Here is an 18,464-nt window from a genome sequence, read left to right as displayed (position 1 = left end):
TGTCCCCAGGAAACGATGGCAAGGTGTCAGGAGCAGGGAATAGACAGGGCCAGGGATGTGTACTGCAGGTGGCTGAGGGACAGCATCATGGAGATGTAGAAATTGAAATTAGGAAACAATATTTCCTTTTTTCTCCTAACATGTGCCTGCAAGGATGGAAGGCCTGATGTGTCATCACAGGGTGGAGGAGTCTGTAGTGCAGATGGTGACACCACTGAGCACAACATTGTGACCTCACATTTCCTCACTGCTTATCTTGGGGTTCCAAGGACTTGGAATGCCTTTTGGGCTGTCACAGGGGTTGGAGGCTGGTGTCAGAGAGCAGTGGGCTGTGACATGACAGGGGGATGGACTGTGACATTGTGCCCCTCAGTTCTTCCATTCAGACACTCTCAGGGCCACTCTGGCTCCAGCCTGAACTCTACTGAGCGAGCAGCAAGGCCGAGAGGATCAAGCCAGGCCTCTCTGGTGCTGGGCAGGGCCTGTTCCTGCAGGATCTCGGTGCCAGTCCCAGAGCCATCACTCCTGGAATGGCCACAGAGACGGACGGCGACTGCCCCATCTGCCAGGACTCTCGGAAGGATGTGACTTCTGCTCTGCCCTGTCACCACCGCTTCTGCCTGGGCTGCATCCTGCGGTGGGCACACAGAAATCCCTCGTGCCCACTCTGCAGGACACCAATAGAGACCGTCAGGCTTTCTGAGCACGCAGACGAGCATCTGGACACGGCCAACACCACCCTCAAGCAGCTGCCAGCGGCCACGGGCCAGGCAGGGAGAGCTCCCGGCCGCCTGGACGAGAACAGTCCCCACAGCCCTGTGGCGTCCTGTCCAGCTGCTCCGCAGGTGACACTGTCCCCAGCTGAGCAGGGCCTCTCAGGGCTGGAGCTCCCAGGTGGCCTCCTGCCCGAGGTGTGGGCCGGACTTTTCCGTGGACAGCCGCAGCTGCTGGAGCCTGTGCGGCTCTGGCTGCACCAGAGGCTGGAGGGGATATTCCGGCACTGGTGGTGGCTGGTTGAGGCCGCAGAGAGCTCCATCCTGCACGACCTGTGCGTCAAGGGGCTGAACGCCGAGGCGTTGGTCCAGGGGCTGCAGCCTGTCCTCGAGCAGCACACGGCTCCACTGGTGCACGGCATCATCAGCATCATCGTGGGCCAGTGCAGCGAGGAGGCCCAGAGGCTGCTGCGCTCTGGTGCCATCAGGGACGAGAACAATGGCCCTGTGGCCAGTGCCAGCTCCAGCTCCAGCAGCATCAGCAGCTCCCAGACCAGCAGCTCCTGCAGGGAGGCTCCTGCCCATGGCCCCAAAGTCTGTGATGTGGAGGAGGAAGCTGGCACATCGGAGGCTGCCTTCCCTGGGGGTCCCAGCCACCCCCCACCTGTGCCTGTCCCCATGGAGTGGGACCGGCCCCAGGAGGAGCCACAGCAGGAAATGGTGACAGTGGCAGATCCCTCTGCCGAGGACAGCAGCTTCAGCCCCTCCACCCCTGTCCTGGGCTGGGACCAATTGCCATGGGGACCCTTGCACCCTGTTAAGAGAAGGGTCCCCAGCCCCCAGGACTCCTCCCAGCCCCGCAAGAGGCCAACCCACTGGCAACTCTAGCAGGGATCTCACAAATCTTCATTGAAGGAAAAGGAAATAAATTGTTATTTCCCTCACACAGTCTTTGGGCAATGCTTTCTCCCTGCAGGGCAGGAGTGACATGAGTGCTGGGTCATGCTGCCCCTCGCCTGGATTGGCCTAGGTGGTGGTACAGCAGGGCTGATGTGAAGCTGCAGCAGTGAGGCTGCTCCCCAAAGCACTTGCTGTATCTGCACCCAGGATCGGGATGAAGAACAGCCAGGAGTCTTACATATGGCTCCTCAATGAGATTTGTTCCAAGAGAAGGCTCAGGGACAGAAAACTACAGAACAAAGCTGTGCACCAACTCATACCCGGGGAGGGTACAAGGGGAGCTTACAAACCTTGTCCAATTGCAAGGAACATTGGGAGGAGCATAAGGTGGGGAATACAATGCTCAAACCAATGGAGAATAATAGGGGAGGAGAACAGTTTGAATGAACCAATTGAGTCTCAGGGGATACAAGATTGACAGGGAAGGATCTGGAAGTGAAGGCGGGACTACACTGACAGACAAGGGTGAAGGGCAGGGTCACAGTGACGGCCATGGAAGGGCCTGGAACAAAGGGCAGTTCTTTGGGGAGATGGACAGGGAGGTGTGAGGATAGGATTCAGGAACAAAATATCTGCATAGGGGTAACAGAAGCAACCCTGATAAACTTACAGAAGAAAAATACACCACCACATAGAGAAGCCAAAGGCAGAACGGACAGCTCAGGCAGCTGGTCTCAACACAGGACCATGCCCTCATCCCAGGGTGGGCTTAAAGATAATTTTAATGGTCATACAATGCTTGATGAGGGGAGAAATGCATTAAATGGAGTAGGCGGATTGGGAAGTCTGTACCTTCTTACTATCTCAGCCAAAGGAAGAGGTCAAGATGCAGTTGGCAATTCAGGATAAAAGAGACACTGTGACCTCCAAAAACCCAAGAGACACCCCAGAGAGTTATGGCCCAGTGGATTCTGTCCCTTTATTCATATCCTTATTGTTCTATGACTTTGGCATTGCCATGTTGTTTACCCTTACATTTCCTCACTTCTTCTCTGACTAGAAGAAAAACTGCTCCTCCTAGGTACCATTGCCAAAAAGTCCCCCTAATTCAAAGATTCCTTCAGGATCTCACAGTGCCAAAATGCTGATCTCATCGAGGTTCTGCTCCGGGGAGTCGCTCATCACATTTCCATTACTGGCCAGGCGCCTCCACCACCATCGCACAGGTAGCGGCGGCCTCTGCAATGCTGGCATTATTTAATGCCTCTCTTTATGTGGATGCTGGGAAGGAGAAGCTGCCACCGTCACACCTGCCCTTCTGTCCACAGTGTGGCTGGCTAGGAGCGGCCAGGCAGACAAGGCTCGGCGCAAGTCGTGCCGGGACGGCAGCAGCCATGGCAGTGCATCGCCACATGCTGCACCGGGATAGTCCCTGGCAGCAGTGCCTTGCCACCCCTGGAGAAAACCTGCCCGTTGGCCATCTTGATTTTGTTCTTAAAAATGTCATCACAGAGGCATTACAACCTCTCTAATTTGCCCAGTAGTGTGTCCCTCTTCAGAGCCATCAGAGACCGGCTCTGTCGGACATGGTGGAAGCTTCTTGCAGCCTTCCACAGAAGCTGCCCCCATGGCCCTCTCCCCCTACCAAAAACCAAGCTGTGCCAAATCCAACATACACAGCTGCCTTTTTCAGCTCTGACATGTTCCTTCTTTACTTTTTGAGAGACTCCTAAATAAAATCCTCAACGAAGTGATTACAGCCCTTTGTTCAATCAAAAGCTTAGCAGGCCTTGAGGGCTGAGGGCCCGAGCTGGAGAGTCATGAGCCATCATAAACTGAAATGAGGAGTCATCAGCATGTCAGCAGAAAATGCCTTCAGTATCCAAAGCAGCTGCCAAAGGGCTGAGCTTTCACTGAGCTCCTTAGGATCCATTGTGGAAACAGCCTGAAAGATTGTTGAGCACATTCAGGATTCCTAGAAAAAGCAGTTAAAAGCTGTAAAGACTGGGAGCAATAGAGTCCTTTTGAGAGGGGACACCAGGTCAAACACTGGGAAATAATGACCATGAGCAAGAGATGTGCAGCTGGAGACCAGAGGAGGCAGTAGTGTGTGTAGATCAGTTTTACAACCCATACTTTAATATATGTACACATCAATAAGAAGAAATACTTTTCAAGAAGAAGAAGTGGAATACATTTCTGGAATAGAGCTTTCTATGTGTTTGCTGTGATGTTTGATGCAAGGCAGCACTAGAGCTCTGCGTCCCAAAGCCACATTCTGGAGCCTGACCAATGTGTTTGGATTCTTGCAGCCACATCAGACACTTCAGCCCCCAGCTCTCTACTGGCAGTGCAGGTTCTGCAGCATGGACAGCCCCCAGCCCAGCACAGAATGCACCTGGGGAAGAGGAATCACCATCAGTGGATCTGGGCCTTGCTGTTGAGAAAATGATTCAGGAGAGGAGGAGATCCCCAACTGAAAAGCCTCCCTCTGCTTAGGTAACTGCATTGGGCAGGGAAGAACGGGGCTGGACCGAGAGCTTGTGAATGTTGTTGCATGGCTGAGAAGGAAAAGCTCCTTGAGTTCAGCTGTGAATGGATAGGGAAGGATTTGCTTGCTGAAAGATTTCCAGAAGAAAAGGGAATGAAAAAGGGGGACAGCCCTCAAATGAGGATGAAAGGTGATGGCAACGTTTGGGTGCTCCTTTTCCTGGGAAGCATCCCTGGTGCAGGGGCATTTGTGGTGAGGAAGTGGAAGCTTTGTAGGTTCCAAGAGGCTTTGTTTGATGGGAAAGAGGAGAAAAGTGTTTAGAGAAGTGGCACTGAAGGCCAAGTGTCCCGTGCAGGGAGGGGCATGCCAGAGGTGCCTCTGTAGCAGCAGCAGATGTGGGCTGTGCCTCTTTTGGGTGGGAAGGCCAAGGCAAAGCAAGGGCTGGGCTGCAGCTGCTGCTGCTGTGTGAGCCCTGCCGTGGTGTGGGCGCTCCCAGAGCCGTGGCTGGGGCTGGGCTGCAGCTGCAGCTTTCTTGTCCTCTCAGTAAGCTGCTGCCTGCAGTCCAGTTTCCATTGGGAAATCCTCAGCTGGGCAAACTGGCCAGTCGTGCTGTCCATGCTGCAGAGCTCAGTCCCCTTGCTCTTGGGCATCTCTGTGGGAAGAGATGTGTGTTCTCATGCTGTCCCTGCCAAGCTGCAGCCTGGATGAGGCTGCTGTGCTCAGGGCAGTGGAGGGAAGAGCACATCCCTGTGCCAGGAGCTGGCAGGACTCCTCCTTAGCAGCCATTCCATGTGTTCAGTGTCACCCCCATGTTCAACACTGTCAGCTTAGACAGCTTTTGGACTGTGTTTGAGAAGTCAATTTTTTTTGACTGTTGAAGGGCTTTAGGGCCCAAAGTTCTTGTTAGGAACAAGGGATTAAATGTGTGAGCCATGGAGGTGTTGGACCAGGTGTTTTGTGTAAGTGGTGAGAAGGGTTTCTTCCTTTCTGTTTCTCTTTCAAGGGGAAAATTAATGTTGCCCCTGAGTCTTCAGGAGGGGAGCCTGTGGACATAGCTGCAGCAGAGGGAGCTTTGCCTGGCACCCAGAGCTGCGGGAACAATTCCCAGGAGCTCGAGGAGCTTGGTAAGGACAGAGCCCCCACTGGTTTAGAGAGGGGTGAGATGGCTGCTCTGAGCCTGCCTCTGGCAGGAAGGGAGATGAGAAGGGTTGAGTTCCTGTCTGCAGGCTTGGTGCTTCCTGGTGCCTTGAGTTCAAATCCTGCACGGGCACAACCTGCCTGAGCCCTGGCCCCCACACTTCTCCAGAGGCTCTGACCCTGAGTCCTCTGCTGGGGCAAGAGAGCAGGGAATAAACCTGAGCTTGTGGGAGTTGTGTCACCAAGCCGGGTGTCCAAAATTGGTTCATGACTCAGCTCCCAGCACCTTCAGCTTCAGCCATTTCAGTGAGGACTGAGGTCTCTCTGTCAGCACAGAGAAAGTACAAGGCTGGGCTTTCTTGTGGCAGCTGGGACTGTCTATGTTTCAAGCTCTCCTGGGTGCCATTTACACTGCAAGTGCTGAGATTTTACTGAGGTACTTCAATGCTTTGAACAGTTTTGGAAACTTAGAATGATCCCTATTCTTTTAGGAGGAGGCTTCAAATTGCCAAGCGAGAGTCTACCTTTCAGGCCATCTTTTACAGTCTTTGGTAGGTTGACAATTACTTCAAAATAAAAAGATGCATAGAGGCCAATATTGACCCTAGGATCAGTGTTCCCTTTGATTCCCAGATATCCACCTGATCTACCTTGCCAGGAGGGCTGCCCTGTTTGGGAAGAAGAGACCGAGGGAGAGGCTGTGACTATCAGGCAGGTGGAATCCCTCTGTTTATTGATGCTTTTAGAGATGTCTGTAGTTCTATTTATGTAGCGATATAGTTATTCACGTCTCTATAGGTGTATTTGTACAGTTAAATGTATATATATAATTATAGGCATGATATATTTATATACATGCAGTTACATTTATAGATGTGCATAGTTATCTAGTAAGATGAATATGAATATTTAGATATATACATTGAGGTGTGTAGGCCTAGGCTGCATTTGTACCTCTTTCCCCCTCGGCTGCCTTTTCCACCTCTTGCTTTTCCCCCGGTGCCCCCTGTGTCCCCTGTCCCTGTGCTGGGTCTGAGCTGGCGGCCGGGCCGGGCGGAGCAGCACTTCCAGCCCCGGCTGTCCCTGGAGTGCTGGGAGCTGCCGCTGGCCCCAGGCACTGTCCCCTGAGGAGCTGCTGAAGGACGGTGAGACTGAGGGGGCTGAGGGGGCTGAGGAGGCGGTGGCACCCAAGGGACGGTGACCCTGAGCTGCTGCTGGGGCTGCGGGCTGTGGGGCAGCTGAGGGCCATGGTGGCACTGAGGTGACAGGGAAGTGGCACAGGCTGAGGGGTGGCAGGTCTCAGGGGACAGAATGGATCAGAAGGGACTGAGGGGGGTGAGAGGACTGTGAGGGGCTGAAGAAACTGAAGGGGGCCAGGGCTTCACCGAGAGCATGGCAGGGCTGAGGGGATGGAGAGGGCCAGCAGGGAGCACAGAGGGCTCCGGGACTGCAGCTCTGTCAGGCCTTGGAAGCAATTCCAGAGCCTCAACTTTTGCCCCAGCTGCAAGGAAGACCTTGAGGACAGCCAGAGACTGACAGGAGCCAGCAGGGAGGAGCTGAAGGCCAGCAGCAAGAGCCCCCTTGGCCAGTGGCCACTGCTGGTGGCCAGCACCCACGAGATGGAGCGCTGAGCCTAAAGATGTGCTGGGTGAGCATAATCCCTCCTGTTCTTTGCACTCATTTTTTTCCTTTTTCCCTCCTGCAGAACAGACCTGTGGTTGTATAATCAATTTTCTTGTTGAATGAGTGCATATTTGAAATGTCAGTTTGAGGTCTTTTTTTCCCTGTCTGTATCTCTGACTTTTCTGGTTTGTTCTCTTGTCCACCTCAGGCCCTGCTGGGTAAGAAATACCAACTCACAAGTCTTACCAGAGAGTGTGGCCCAGTTGTGAACAAAGAACATCAGGTCAGTTTACCTCTATTGCCCTGCTGAAAGCTGTGGGGGTCAGGAATTATTGGCAGACTCAAATGGTTGGTGGTGACATTGAATAAGGATTGATCCAGGCAGAACCATGGTCAAGAATTTACCAAGTTTGCTGAAGATGTTGCGGTAATTCTACCATTAAGCAGTTCCTGTAATTGTGGCAGGAGGTCAGTGTCCTTCCTGCAGCCCTGGCACAGACAGCTCCCAGTATATTTAGAGGCCTGGAGACCAAATGAGTCATCAGAATGATCTTGCCCACCTTTGCAAGGGATCTTTTGTTTCATTATTTTTCTGCTCAGGTAGAAGGCAGCAGTGCTGATGTCATGCCAATGGCAGCTGTGGAGAGGCAGAAGTTGTCCTTAGTGCAGAGTAAGATTGCAGTTGCAGTGTTTCCCTGGGCTGTACTCCAGGTGCTCTCAGTCCTTGTGTCACCTGCAAGGCTCAGTCCTGGCAGCTCCAAGAGATTTGCTCAGAGGGGTTCTCCAGTGGCCCCAGGCCCTGTGGGTAGGCTTTGAGCCCCTCATCCCAGCCCTCTGGAATCAGTAGAGCTGGTCCTCAGGGACCTGATTCAGGCACTGCTGGAGACTGGCTTTTGGTGCACCAAGCTCCTGATGGACCTGAATGGTCTTGGTGGAAGGAGTTCAGGCATCACCCCAAAGCAGGCTCACCCGTAGATGTGCAGGACCAGGTGAAAACTTTTGGTGAACAAATTGGAGCCTCTTATTCGCCAGAGATGCTCAAAGCATAACTACAAGACTAAGGAAAGGGATGAAAAAGCACATGGTTATACCCAAAGTAAAATCAGCTGCATGGGAGCATGGACAAGGAAGGCAAGAAAGAAGATCATGTATTGGAAACACTCGTGTTCGTTAGAGCTATGCTTTTATCCCACAGGAGATACATATCTCAAGTCAGAGAGAAATTAATTATTTTCTAACAAAAAGCCTATACCATTTTCTTACATCTTAAAAAAACTGCATCTCAAATTTCAGCAGCTGTCAGTGATGTTTAAGCTGCCTTTTTGCAGCTGAAAATCTGGCTGATGAGATCAAACCCAAAGGTATTTTCTCCCATACCATGCCCTGTGACAGTGATGACAGCAGGCTAGCGAGCAGGGCATATTTTTTAGCAAGGAAAACAGCTCCTTTCTCCAAATGCACCACGGAAATTGAAGTCAGGGTTAAATGCCTCTAAAATCCTTGGCTGCAACAGAGGTTTAATCCTCGAAAGCAACAGAGAACAACGGGGTTATTAAGTAAGAGGTTTTGCTCTCAGCACCAGAGTTTAATGCTAAAACCTCTCCAGTATTTTCTGCTTGGTGTAACAGTCCCAAAATCTCCAACTTCTCTGTCCCAATTCTCATCCTGTCTTTAATTTTGCACTGTCCATGCCTCAGGAACTGATGGATGGAGAGTAAACTGCTGAATGCTTCAAAACCCAGCTTCCTAGGATCAGTCCTAATTGTCCAATTTATAACTACCAGGCTTTCATAAGGATTTCTCTTCCCACAAGCTAACTGGCTCAGAACAAAATAAACATCATTATTCCTGCAGAATTCAGAGTGGCCTCTGGAAGAAGATTATTTTTTTTGGCATGTTTTTTTCCCGAAGGATATCCTCAGTGTGATAGTCAGGGCATGTGATTGCTGAGCTCCAGAGTAATGGTGAGCTGCCACAAACAGATTTGCTGACTTCCAAATCCTCAGTAGCTGGGTCTTACTGTGGAAACAAAATCTCAGATATTTTGTATGCAACAGTGGCTGTGCAATTACTCTTTATTTTTTTCTTCCTTATTTGCACTTGTGCTTAATAGTAGCTTTTTTTTACTTCTCTCCGTGTATAGAAAACTTTCATAAGGTTCTAATTCTTCTTACTTATGAACCTGGGACAATCTCCAGGACATTAGCAGGCAAAAAGGAGCATGGTATTGCTGTGTCCTCTCTGTGGCCAGCTGTGTGCTTATGTCTTCCCAAAGAGACTGTCTCCAGGACCAGGTCAACATCCACAAATTAGTGAACTAGAAAATCAGGAGCCTAATTAATGTTCTCCCTGCTGATGAGGAAAACAATCAAGATGAAGCAAGGCTGAGGAAACATGAATGAAAGGCCTGGCTTATGTGTTCTAAGAAGCTGTGACTGCTGTTTTGGCAGCTAAAAGGCTTAAAGCTTTAGCCCAATCTTCTTGTTACCTGTTCACCTGGACGAAAGGGCTTAAAAGGAGGCACTGGATTTCCAGTCTATGTAGGAGACTCCAAAACCAGGCATAATCTGCCAGTTTGTGAAAAGTAAGAAATTGACTTTTTGAAGTACTCAGCTGATTTCCTAGTTAATTTCCATGCTGCAATAATCAGTTCCATGATTGAATGTTTTTAAACATTTAAACCAAAGTCCAGGCTTTGTGGACACTTAAAAGTAGGTGCAGCCAGAAACTCCTTTTCAGAAATTATGGACAAGCTGAATGTGATAATGGAGACAGTTCCACTAGTCTACAGCAAGTGCACCACTGATCTGGAGAAAGACACCTTGTCTGGAATGTGGATTGTGTGAAAGACTGTCCAGTATGAAAAACAAAGCATCCTTGCAGAAGGCAATATTTGAATTTACTGGAAGGCTTCATGCAGAGCAGATTGAACACCACTCACTGCACCTACAACTTGCAGAATTCAAATGGAGTTTCAGTAAGATGAAAACAAGAAGTGACAAAGCCCAGAGCCTGCAAGAGCAATTAAATATGCTTCAGCAAAAGTTCATCATGCTTGTGAGAGGTTTGAGAGTGTCGGAGAATTAAGTAGTGCATTACACTGGAGGCATCAGGCACAATCACTTTTGAATGAACAGGAGAAACAGCTACAGGAGTCAAACAAAAAACTAGACTTGCACTCCTGTGAAGAAGCAAATAAAAGCAAAGTCTTACATGAAACTCTAAAAAAAGACACACAGAGACCATGGCCATAGACTGGACTTGACAACCTCTCTTCACAAAAGGAAAGAGAAGACAACTGTGAAAACACCTGCATTTTATAATTCAATCTTTATTTCAGATATCCAAATTTAAATCTCACTTTTCTTGACCTTGACTTGTCTATGGAGTTAGCTTGTTGTCTTACTCTCTACTTTATTATTTTATTTGTTTTAAAATCACAGTCTTGTACACTAAAGTCTCTTGGAAATAATTATGAAAAAATGAAACAACACACGACACATTCTCCATCCCCCCCTGTTTCATTTGGCACATATTTAAAATAACTACATGAAACAGAATGTGCAGAACCATGGCTGAAAGCCATTTACAGAGATCACGTCACAAACAAGAAATGATGTGTTGACACCTATCCCAGAGAGTGGCATGTTGTGGAGTTTTTATCTCTTGCGATTAAAACCTTCAGTCTTGAACGATATATCCTGGGTATCCTGATGGATGTGTGCTCTAAGACAAAAGCTGAAAGAAGCTCAGGATATTGTGGCTGGTGCCAACAAAGAGCTAAATCATCTTCACACTAAGTGTGCAGAGAGAATTTAACAGAAATTTTAAAAATGGAGCTACAGAAAGTACAGCAGTGCTTGGAGAAGGAGAAAGTGCTTTTCCAGAATACTGTAGGGTGGGTTTTATTCAGTTGTTGTTTGACACACATGCTCACACCTGGGGCTCGAAATCTCTCGGCTTGAGAGATTTCACAAGAACTTTTCCCTAACCCTAACTCCCTCCTCATCGAGGGAGATGTGCTCCTGTGGTCCAGAGAGCCCTCTGATTTGAATTCTGTCCACAGTCATTCAAAACTTTCTGGCTGTTTGTTCCTCTCTCTGATCTGGGCGCTGCCCTGAGGACACGCACATCTCAGTCTGGCTTTCGTGTCAGTCGGTCCTTTTAATTTCCTGCAGTTGTATTTTACCGTCGGGAGCCCTTCGGCCTTTATCGTGTCAGGGAGGCGGCAGAGGGCGGCGGTAGCGCGGCCGAGCCCGCGCCGCGTTCGGAGCTGCGACGTCACCGCGCGCAGCCCGGCAACCGCGGAAATGCCGTCCCAGCTCTGGCATTCCTGCGGTGCCGGGAGCCGCTGCCCTGCGACTGTCCCAGCTCGTCATTCTAGAGGTCGAGCTGCATCGGGACAGCTCCAGAAGCCCGCTGCAGACTGTCGGGTGAGTTTCTGTAGCTTCACCGCGGATTTGTTACTTGCTCCTGGCTTTGCTTGTTTTAAGTTAGTGCCCCTTTAGATCACGGTTGAGCTTATTCTTGAGTGGTCTCTATCACCCTCAAACCTCCTGGGACCTTCAAATGTCGTCTTGTTCCCCTCTCTGCCATGGGTAGGGACGCTTTCACTATCCCAGGTTGCTCCAAGCCCTGTCCAGTCCGATTTTGGACGCTTCAGGGATGGGGCAGCCGCAGCTTCTCTGCGCACCCTGTGCCAGGGTCTCACCACTCATTGAGGAGATTTTCTTCCTCACATCTTAATCAGTGGCCTATTCTGAAGTGTTCAGCATATATTCAGAAGTTTGCAAGAAGAAGCTGACACAAGTTTTTAAAGATACATCAAACATAATTCCCCAAGGAAAAACTTCTGTTGTTTTGTTTAATTATGGTGCTCCCACAAGCCAGTCCATAGCACTGGATTTTTTTTTTCCTAAGAAATAGCATGTTTTTTGCATTTATCACTCTATGTGCTAGTTAGCTATTGATGTGTCTTTTGACAGAGGAATATTGCATATTCAAAATCTTTAGCATTCCCAGGTGACAGTCTTCAGATTTACTTTTTTTTCTTTTCCTCTATATGACTTCAGAGTAATTTACAGAATTTTAAAACTTCAAAGTGATATGGATGTGATGGAAAACATTTTAATTCTCTTATGAAACTACAAATTTTTTAAAAATTTTATATTTATTTGCTGTTCATGATGAGATTTTGGTGTAAGTTGCAAAGAATGGTGTTGTGTAAAACTAATTTCTTAGTTCTTAGGGCTACTTCTTAATGCAAATATTTTGTGCAATTTGTGAAAGACTTAGCAGCCTTTAACATAACAAGTGTTCTATTAGACTGGTAACCTTGGATATTTGATCTACTTAAAAAATTATAGTACCTTCATTTATATCCCTTAGAAGTGTTTTGCAGAATCTCCCTTAGAATTGATTTTGCAATCTGCTTAGGAGAATGTATCTCAATCTACACAAACATAACATTTTTTATTGATGTTCTGATAACTCTGACAGTTGATATGCTACTGTATATATATGTATATATATATTTCTCTACAATGTTCAGGCTTAGAGGACTAGCAGTACAATTCCATTTTCTAAAGCCAACGTCAAATTGCAGCTGTGGTAATTGTTCACATGACAGGGTACAGTGAGTGGCTAAAAAAATCAATATTTTAGTAGATTGACAAATAAAGTAAAGCACATCTCTGCTAGAGGCCTTAATGGTTTTATGATATAGGAGACTAATCTCTGAGGCTCATCAAGTAAAAGTATATATGGTTAACTGTGTTCTTATTTCTCCACAGTTTATAAGACTTAAAAAACTGCAGTTTGACTACCATGAGTTTCCCCTCTTCAGACAGCATCACTTCCAGGGAAGCTAATCGGTGAGGTCCAGTTCTGGATTTTTAAGTGTAGCAGTTTAATTCCTGCTTTTGTGGCTTATTTATTTTCTGGATGCCTGAAATGATGCAATTCAGGCTGAGGAAGAACCAGATATGGTGTCACATGTGCAAGCTGTCATAGAGTCATCAGGAGGTAGAGGTGGTTTCTGCCAGCATGCAGGAGCAATGCCCAGGAGGCACAGGAGGGTGTTCCACGTTAATTGAGGTGTTAGAGGTTGGTTTTAAGTCTTACCATGACCCCTGTGTTTTATAAGTTGATAAAAGTTTGATCTTCGGCATAAGCTATTTGTCTCTCTTTATTCTGTTCAAAACTACCAGTTATATGGGAACAGCAAAATTCCACAAATACACACTTTGGTTAGAAAATCAGACTGCAGACTGCTCCTTCAGGTGCAGAAGTTTAGCAAAATGATACTGCTAGCTAGTAAGTGAAGGAGCATTTCTCTCTGTTGCAAAACTACTCTCCATTTTCTTCCAGCTATGGAATTGAAGCTACTGAAAAGTTGCTTTTCTGCAATTGTCAGTGTTGAGTGTATCCAGCAGACTTGTGAACACTGAAAATTTAGGTTTTGAGCTCCAAAATACCTTCTGCAACACAGAACTCAGGAGCTATTTCATCTTCTCATATGCTTTGTTGAAGACGCATAGAGTCCTGCTAAAAATGGTCTTAGATAAAGGCTGTAGCTCGTAGAAAACATATTTCAGTTCAAAACCAAGGGTTGATGAGCTAGTAATATATGAAAATGGAAGTAGAAAACATACTCTGAATTTTGTTAGACTGCAAATTGTGCATGTTTTGAAACTTTCCAGGGAGTTTGTATGGTTTTGTCTTTGAATCTTCTGAGAGCTTTATGGTTGTAGGACTTCTAGCTGTTACATGAAAATGGACGGAAAAATCTCCTACGAGTGCTAGTAGGAAGCTTTCATAAAGTACTGCATTTGCTGTCCATGCTGTGACAATTAAAAAAGTAACAGAAACAAAATTTTGACAGAAACAAAAATTCTAATTTGAAAACAAAACAGGCTGGTTTTGTTTCAGAACAAAAAAGGCTAGTTCCTATTTTATTTGAAAATGTTTAAGTAGTGAAGTGGCTAACATAGTAATAATTCAGCAGTTCTGTCACTGGATGGCTGGGGTGTTTTTTTTTTTTTTTTTTTTTTTTTTTTTTTTTTGTTTTTGTTTTTCTTTTTTCTTTTTGTTTGTTTGTGTTTTTGTTTATTTGTTTTGTATTTTTCTGTGGTTTTTTTTGGGGTTTTTTTTGGTTTTTTTTTTGGTTGTTGTTTGGTTTTGGGGTTTTTGGGAGTTTTTTGGTTTGTTTGGTTTAGTGTTTTTTGGTTCTATACTCAGCCAAAAATTTAGGGTTTTCTGATATATATGTTTGAGTTTCCACCAATTGCCTTGTGAGTTCAGAAGCTGTGCATAAAATGCTATTTCAAAAAGGTGTCTAATACTTCTTTTTGCCAGTACTTAATATTATGTTATCTGTTTTAATGCTCTAATACACTTTTCATTTTCATAGCATCCTTAATTTGCTAATGCTCATGTTGTTGTATAATTTGTGCTTGGTATGGTTTTTTCCCCCCACCCCCGATTCAGTTAAGCAGAACAGTTAATTGTACAGTCAGTTTCTCCTCTGAGTAAGTTTTAATGTGTAGGTGTTTCCACTATGATTTTTTTGTTGGTGGATATTTAATAGAAAAGCTGGAAGAAACAGATTTCTTTATCTCTGACTGCCATACAAACCAATGTAATTTAATTAAAGCCTTAAATGTTTTTACAAAAAGTAGTTCTTATCTTGCTTTCATTCTGTGTGGTTTCCATGAAAATGATATTAAATCTTACCAGGTTTAAAGAAGCCAAATTACTCCCCTGCTGCCTACAGACCAAATAAATGGTTACCCTTTCCATAGCTCTTGTTTCTCGGACTAGGTCTTCCCTGGTTTTCAGTTTGGGTTTAGCTTTTCCCCCTTGGTGCTATCTGGCTTTTAGCTATTTTCAGCTGAGATTGACGCTTCATTCATCATCTCTGAGTAAAATTACTTGCCTTTATTTCTTCTGTGTTTTCCTCAGAAAGGGGTGAAAAAAGGGTCTCTCAAACCTATTACATAATGTCCACGAAGAAAATTTTATTCAGCTTATAGATGCTCTGGCTGTTCAGGTTCTACTTATTTCCAGATCTATTTGTTGCAGTAGCTGAATTGCATTAAACAAAGTGATTTTAATTATTGTTGATCTCTTGCACTTTGAGTCATGTTGCTTGCTCTGGGTATGGCTCTGGTAGTATGTACTGAAAACCAGTAATGAGCTTGTGGTTTTCTTGCAGTGCATAAAGGTTTTAGTGATTCTTACCTCCTACATTTATTAAATACATAAAATGTTTTAAGAACACTGCACCTTATGGAAAAATTTCTGATGACCTGTAGCTGTTTTGATCTCACAGATGCAGTCTGTCTTCTTTTCGAATGGGACTATACTTAGTATTATTCAGTTTTAAAATATTTATAGTCTGCAGATAAAAACCTGAAATTTCATCCTTTAATAGTAGTAAGGTCTTTAAAAAAATTTAAGTTACCAATCCTCTTGTTGATGGCATTTGTATCGGTTTTGCCAGTCAGAAAAAATATTTGAGAAAACATATGTCATCAGGTAACTTTTTCGTCATGAAAAATGTTACTTGTGCCTACACAAATCTAGAGGTAAAGTGGTCGCTTTTTATTAAGAAAGATCTATTAATTAAATGCCAGTATGGTGTCATTTCTGTAAAAAATACTTCATGTAGACGAAGGTATGGTATTTTAGTATTTATGTTTCTGTATTATATGATCTAGTATTTATGTTTCTGTATTATATGATACCAATTTTGTGGTTAATTTAATAATATTTCTTTTATTGGTGTATTTCACATTTATTGCTCATAAACTCTTGCACTTTTGTGTGGAGAAAGTAATTTTTGCAGTCTTACATACTTGAAACAATGTGAAAACCAATATATATCAAATAAGGGGAATATTGATTTTCAAGAACTGAAATAGCTTAAAAGTTTTCAAGTTTGAAGCTATAATTCACTGAAAATTATTTAACTAGTTAATAAATATGTATTTTAATATACATATTTATATACATATTATATATATACATATTTATGTGTGTGTATATATGTATAAATTTATATATTCTATGTATAAATTTTTCACTTCATATGTAGAAACTTCACTTTCACTCTTTTTATTGTTTATGGTGCTCAAGGGCTGATTCTGCTAATTGCCAAGTAGATTTTGTTTTAACTGAAATAGCAGTGGAAATTATGATAAAACAGGGTAGTTTGGAGGACTAAACCTTTAATTTGTGTTATGTTTGTGATTATTTACATGATTTTCATTTGAATGTATGTATTTCTGAAGACAAAGTGTGTAAAAGAGAGGCTTTTTTCACATCTCTATGTTTGTTTCATGACAGAGATGGTTTTGAGATGGTAACTCATGTTAAAAAATGAGACTTACTGTGGACACAAAAAGCGTGCCAGTTGTTTTAACTTACATGATTGGAATTATGTTTTTAAGCCTCCTGGAAGTTAATAAACAAAAATGATAGAAGTTCATTATTGAAAATAAAGATACTGAAAAATAATAATGAATGTATTATGCTTAAATCAACTTTGTTAATCCAAAGGGAATCTCTCTTTTAAGTTCCTGCTGCCACATCTCTCATATCTTGCAAAATAAGGAATTCTATGCAATCCTTTCTTCAAAGAGCAATAGTAAGATGAAAACTACACAAAGTAATTTTGCTTTTGTGAATGTTTAAATCTCTGGGCCCATGTTTGTGTAATTGAAGTAAAGAAGCACTAAAACTTAAAAGGAATGCTCATGTTTTTTCAAAACACATTTTTCAGCTCTGGTAATGATATATAAGTTCACGGTTACCTCAGAATAGAAATCGATCAGAAATGGATCCTGTTGAACATCTGAGACTGAAAGTCCATAACCTTGAGGAAAAAAATTTGGAATTAAACAATCAACACAATCAAGAGGTAAGGAGGTTTGTTTGTTTGTTTGTTTGCTTTATTTTACCCTTGGAATGCATGTAATTTGTTTCCTTGAAATAGTCCTCTCATCAGGTGAATTAAAATCACAGCCACTAGCTGGAAAATAACAAAGAAGTAGCATTGTACAGACATCTCATGCCTGTCCGTAGGAACTGATATAATTTTTAGTGTCATTGCTGATAGTTGAAGGTGCGTGTAAGAAACTTGAGCACTACACAATAGCAAAGTCATGCAGAAGAATACTTGGCACCTCCAGCTTTGGAATTCTGAATATAAGATGTGGTTTGTTTCTTTGAGTGTTTTAACTCAGTAATTCCAGGGATACATTTTACGGAATCACTTTACCATTGATGGAACAATGGGAGCATGACAAGAGGAAGTTGCTGTGTAAGAAGCAGGAATCTCTAAATAAATGGACAGGGTTCCACAAGCTTGGTTTATTGCTCATATTTAGTCGAAAACAGATGAATGAGCACCCACACCAACTGCCCTCAACTGCTAAGAGCAGAATTTTAACTTATAGCAGTAATAAAAATTCAAACTAAAGGAAATTTTAATGAAGTATTTTCTCACTGCTACTTCATTTAGGTTCTAGTTTGCCACAAGAGTATCAGGGAAGATCTTTGTAATGGGGTTAAATTATTTCCTATGAATGGAGCTCCTGTTAATAAGGATGCTGCTGCCTTGTAGATGTTCTGAAGAAATGCATGTTTTACTTTCCACCTTCATGCATTTAATGTGCTTAAGGTGGTTTCCTGGGTCAGTTTTTGGCAGCAATGACTAGACTATATTTCTTACACAGATAAGAACTCTTTTTGAAGCCTTTTCTTTGTTCTGTTTGTTGTGTTTAATAGAATTCTGCCATTAACTGCTGTGATGACTGCTGAACATCATTGAACTGAAGTTTGTGTAATGAGTTACTAGGTGTCTGATAATCTAGTATCCCAACACAATGTTTTTCTAGTTGTTAAATACAGTTACCAGAAAATTTCCTGTGGAATATAATTATGACTTTTATTTTCTTAAGGCAGAGTATGTTTGGAAAAACAGAGGGGTATATTCAAGGTACATGCACATGATATAGGAACAGGATCGGTTTGCATTTTAAAAAAAAGTATTTACAATGTATAGTTTCAAGACTGTATTTCAAATTCAGATGGATATGATGGCAGCTGTGAATGCAGTTTCCAAAATATTTATTTTCTAGGTCTCTCGCTGTGAAAAAGAAGTAATGAATTTAAGGTTGGAACTCGAGAAAGGAGAGGTTCTTCGCCAAGATCTTCAGAGTGAGATGTCGTTAGTTAGAAAGACGTCTGAAATACAGCTGTATTCTGCAGAGGACAAGCTATCTGATGTAAAAAGCAAACTTTTGGAACTGCAAGGTAATTTTCAAAGAAAAAAGAGAAATTGTAGACTAGAGGCTATATCAGTCCCAAGTCATTAAAACAAGCAGAGATTGCACAAGGTTTTATGGTTACAGCATTTTTTGGAAGTGTCTTATTTTCCCATGTCTTACTTCTCTGCTTCTGTAAGCTCATAAGAGTTTACAAAACCCTTGCTGTCTCATGTGAATTGAATATAAGCTGCTAAACTCATCAGTACCTTTTTTCCCTCTGGCTCCTTACCGTCTGTTATTCCTTCCTTCAGTGTCTACAGAATTGTA

Source organism: Ammospiza nelsoni, chromosome Z (genome assembly GCF_027579445.1).
Source record: "Ammospiza nelsoni isolate bAmmNel1 chromosome Z, bAmmNel1.pri, whole genome shotgun sequence".
Taxonomy (NCBI): Eukaryota; Metazoa; Chordata; class Aves; order Passeriformes; family Passerellidae; genus Ammospiza; species Ammospiza nelsoni.
The sequence above is the reverse complement of the archived record's forward strand: the minus strand, read 5'-3'. Positions refer to the sequence as shown.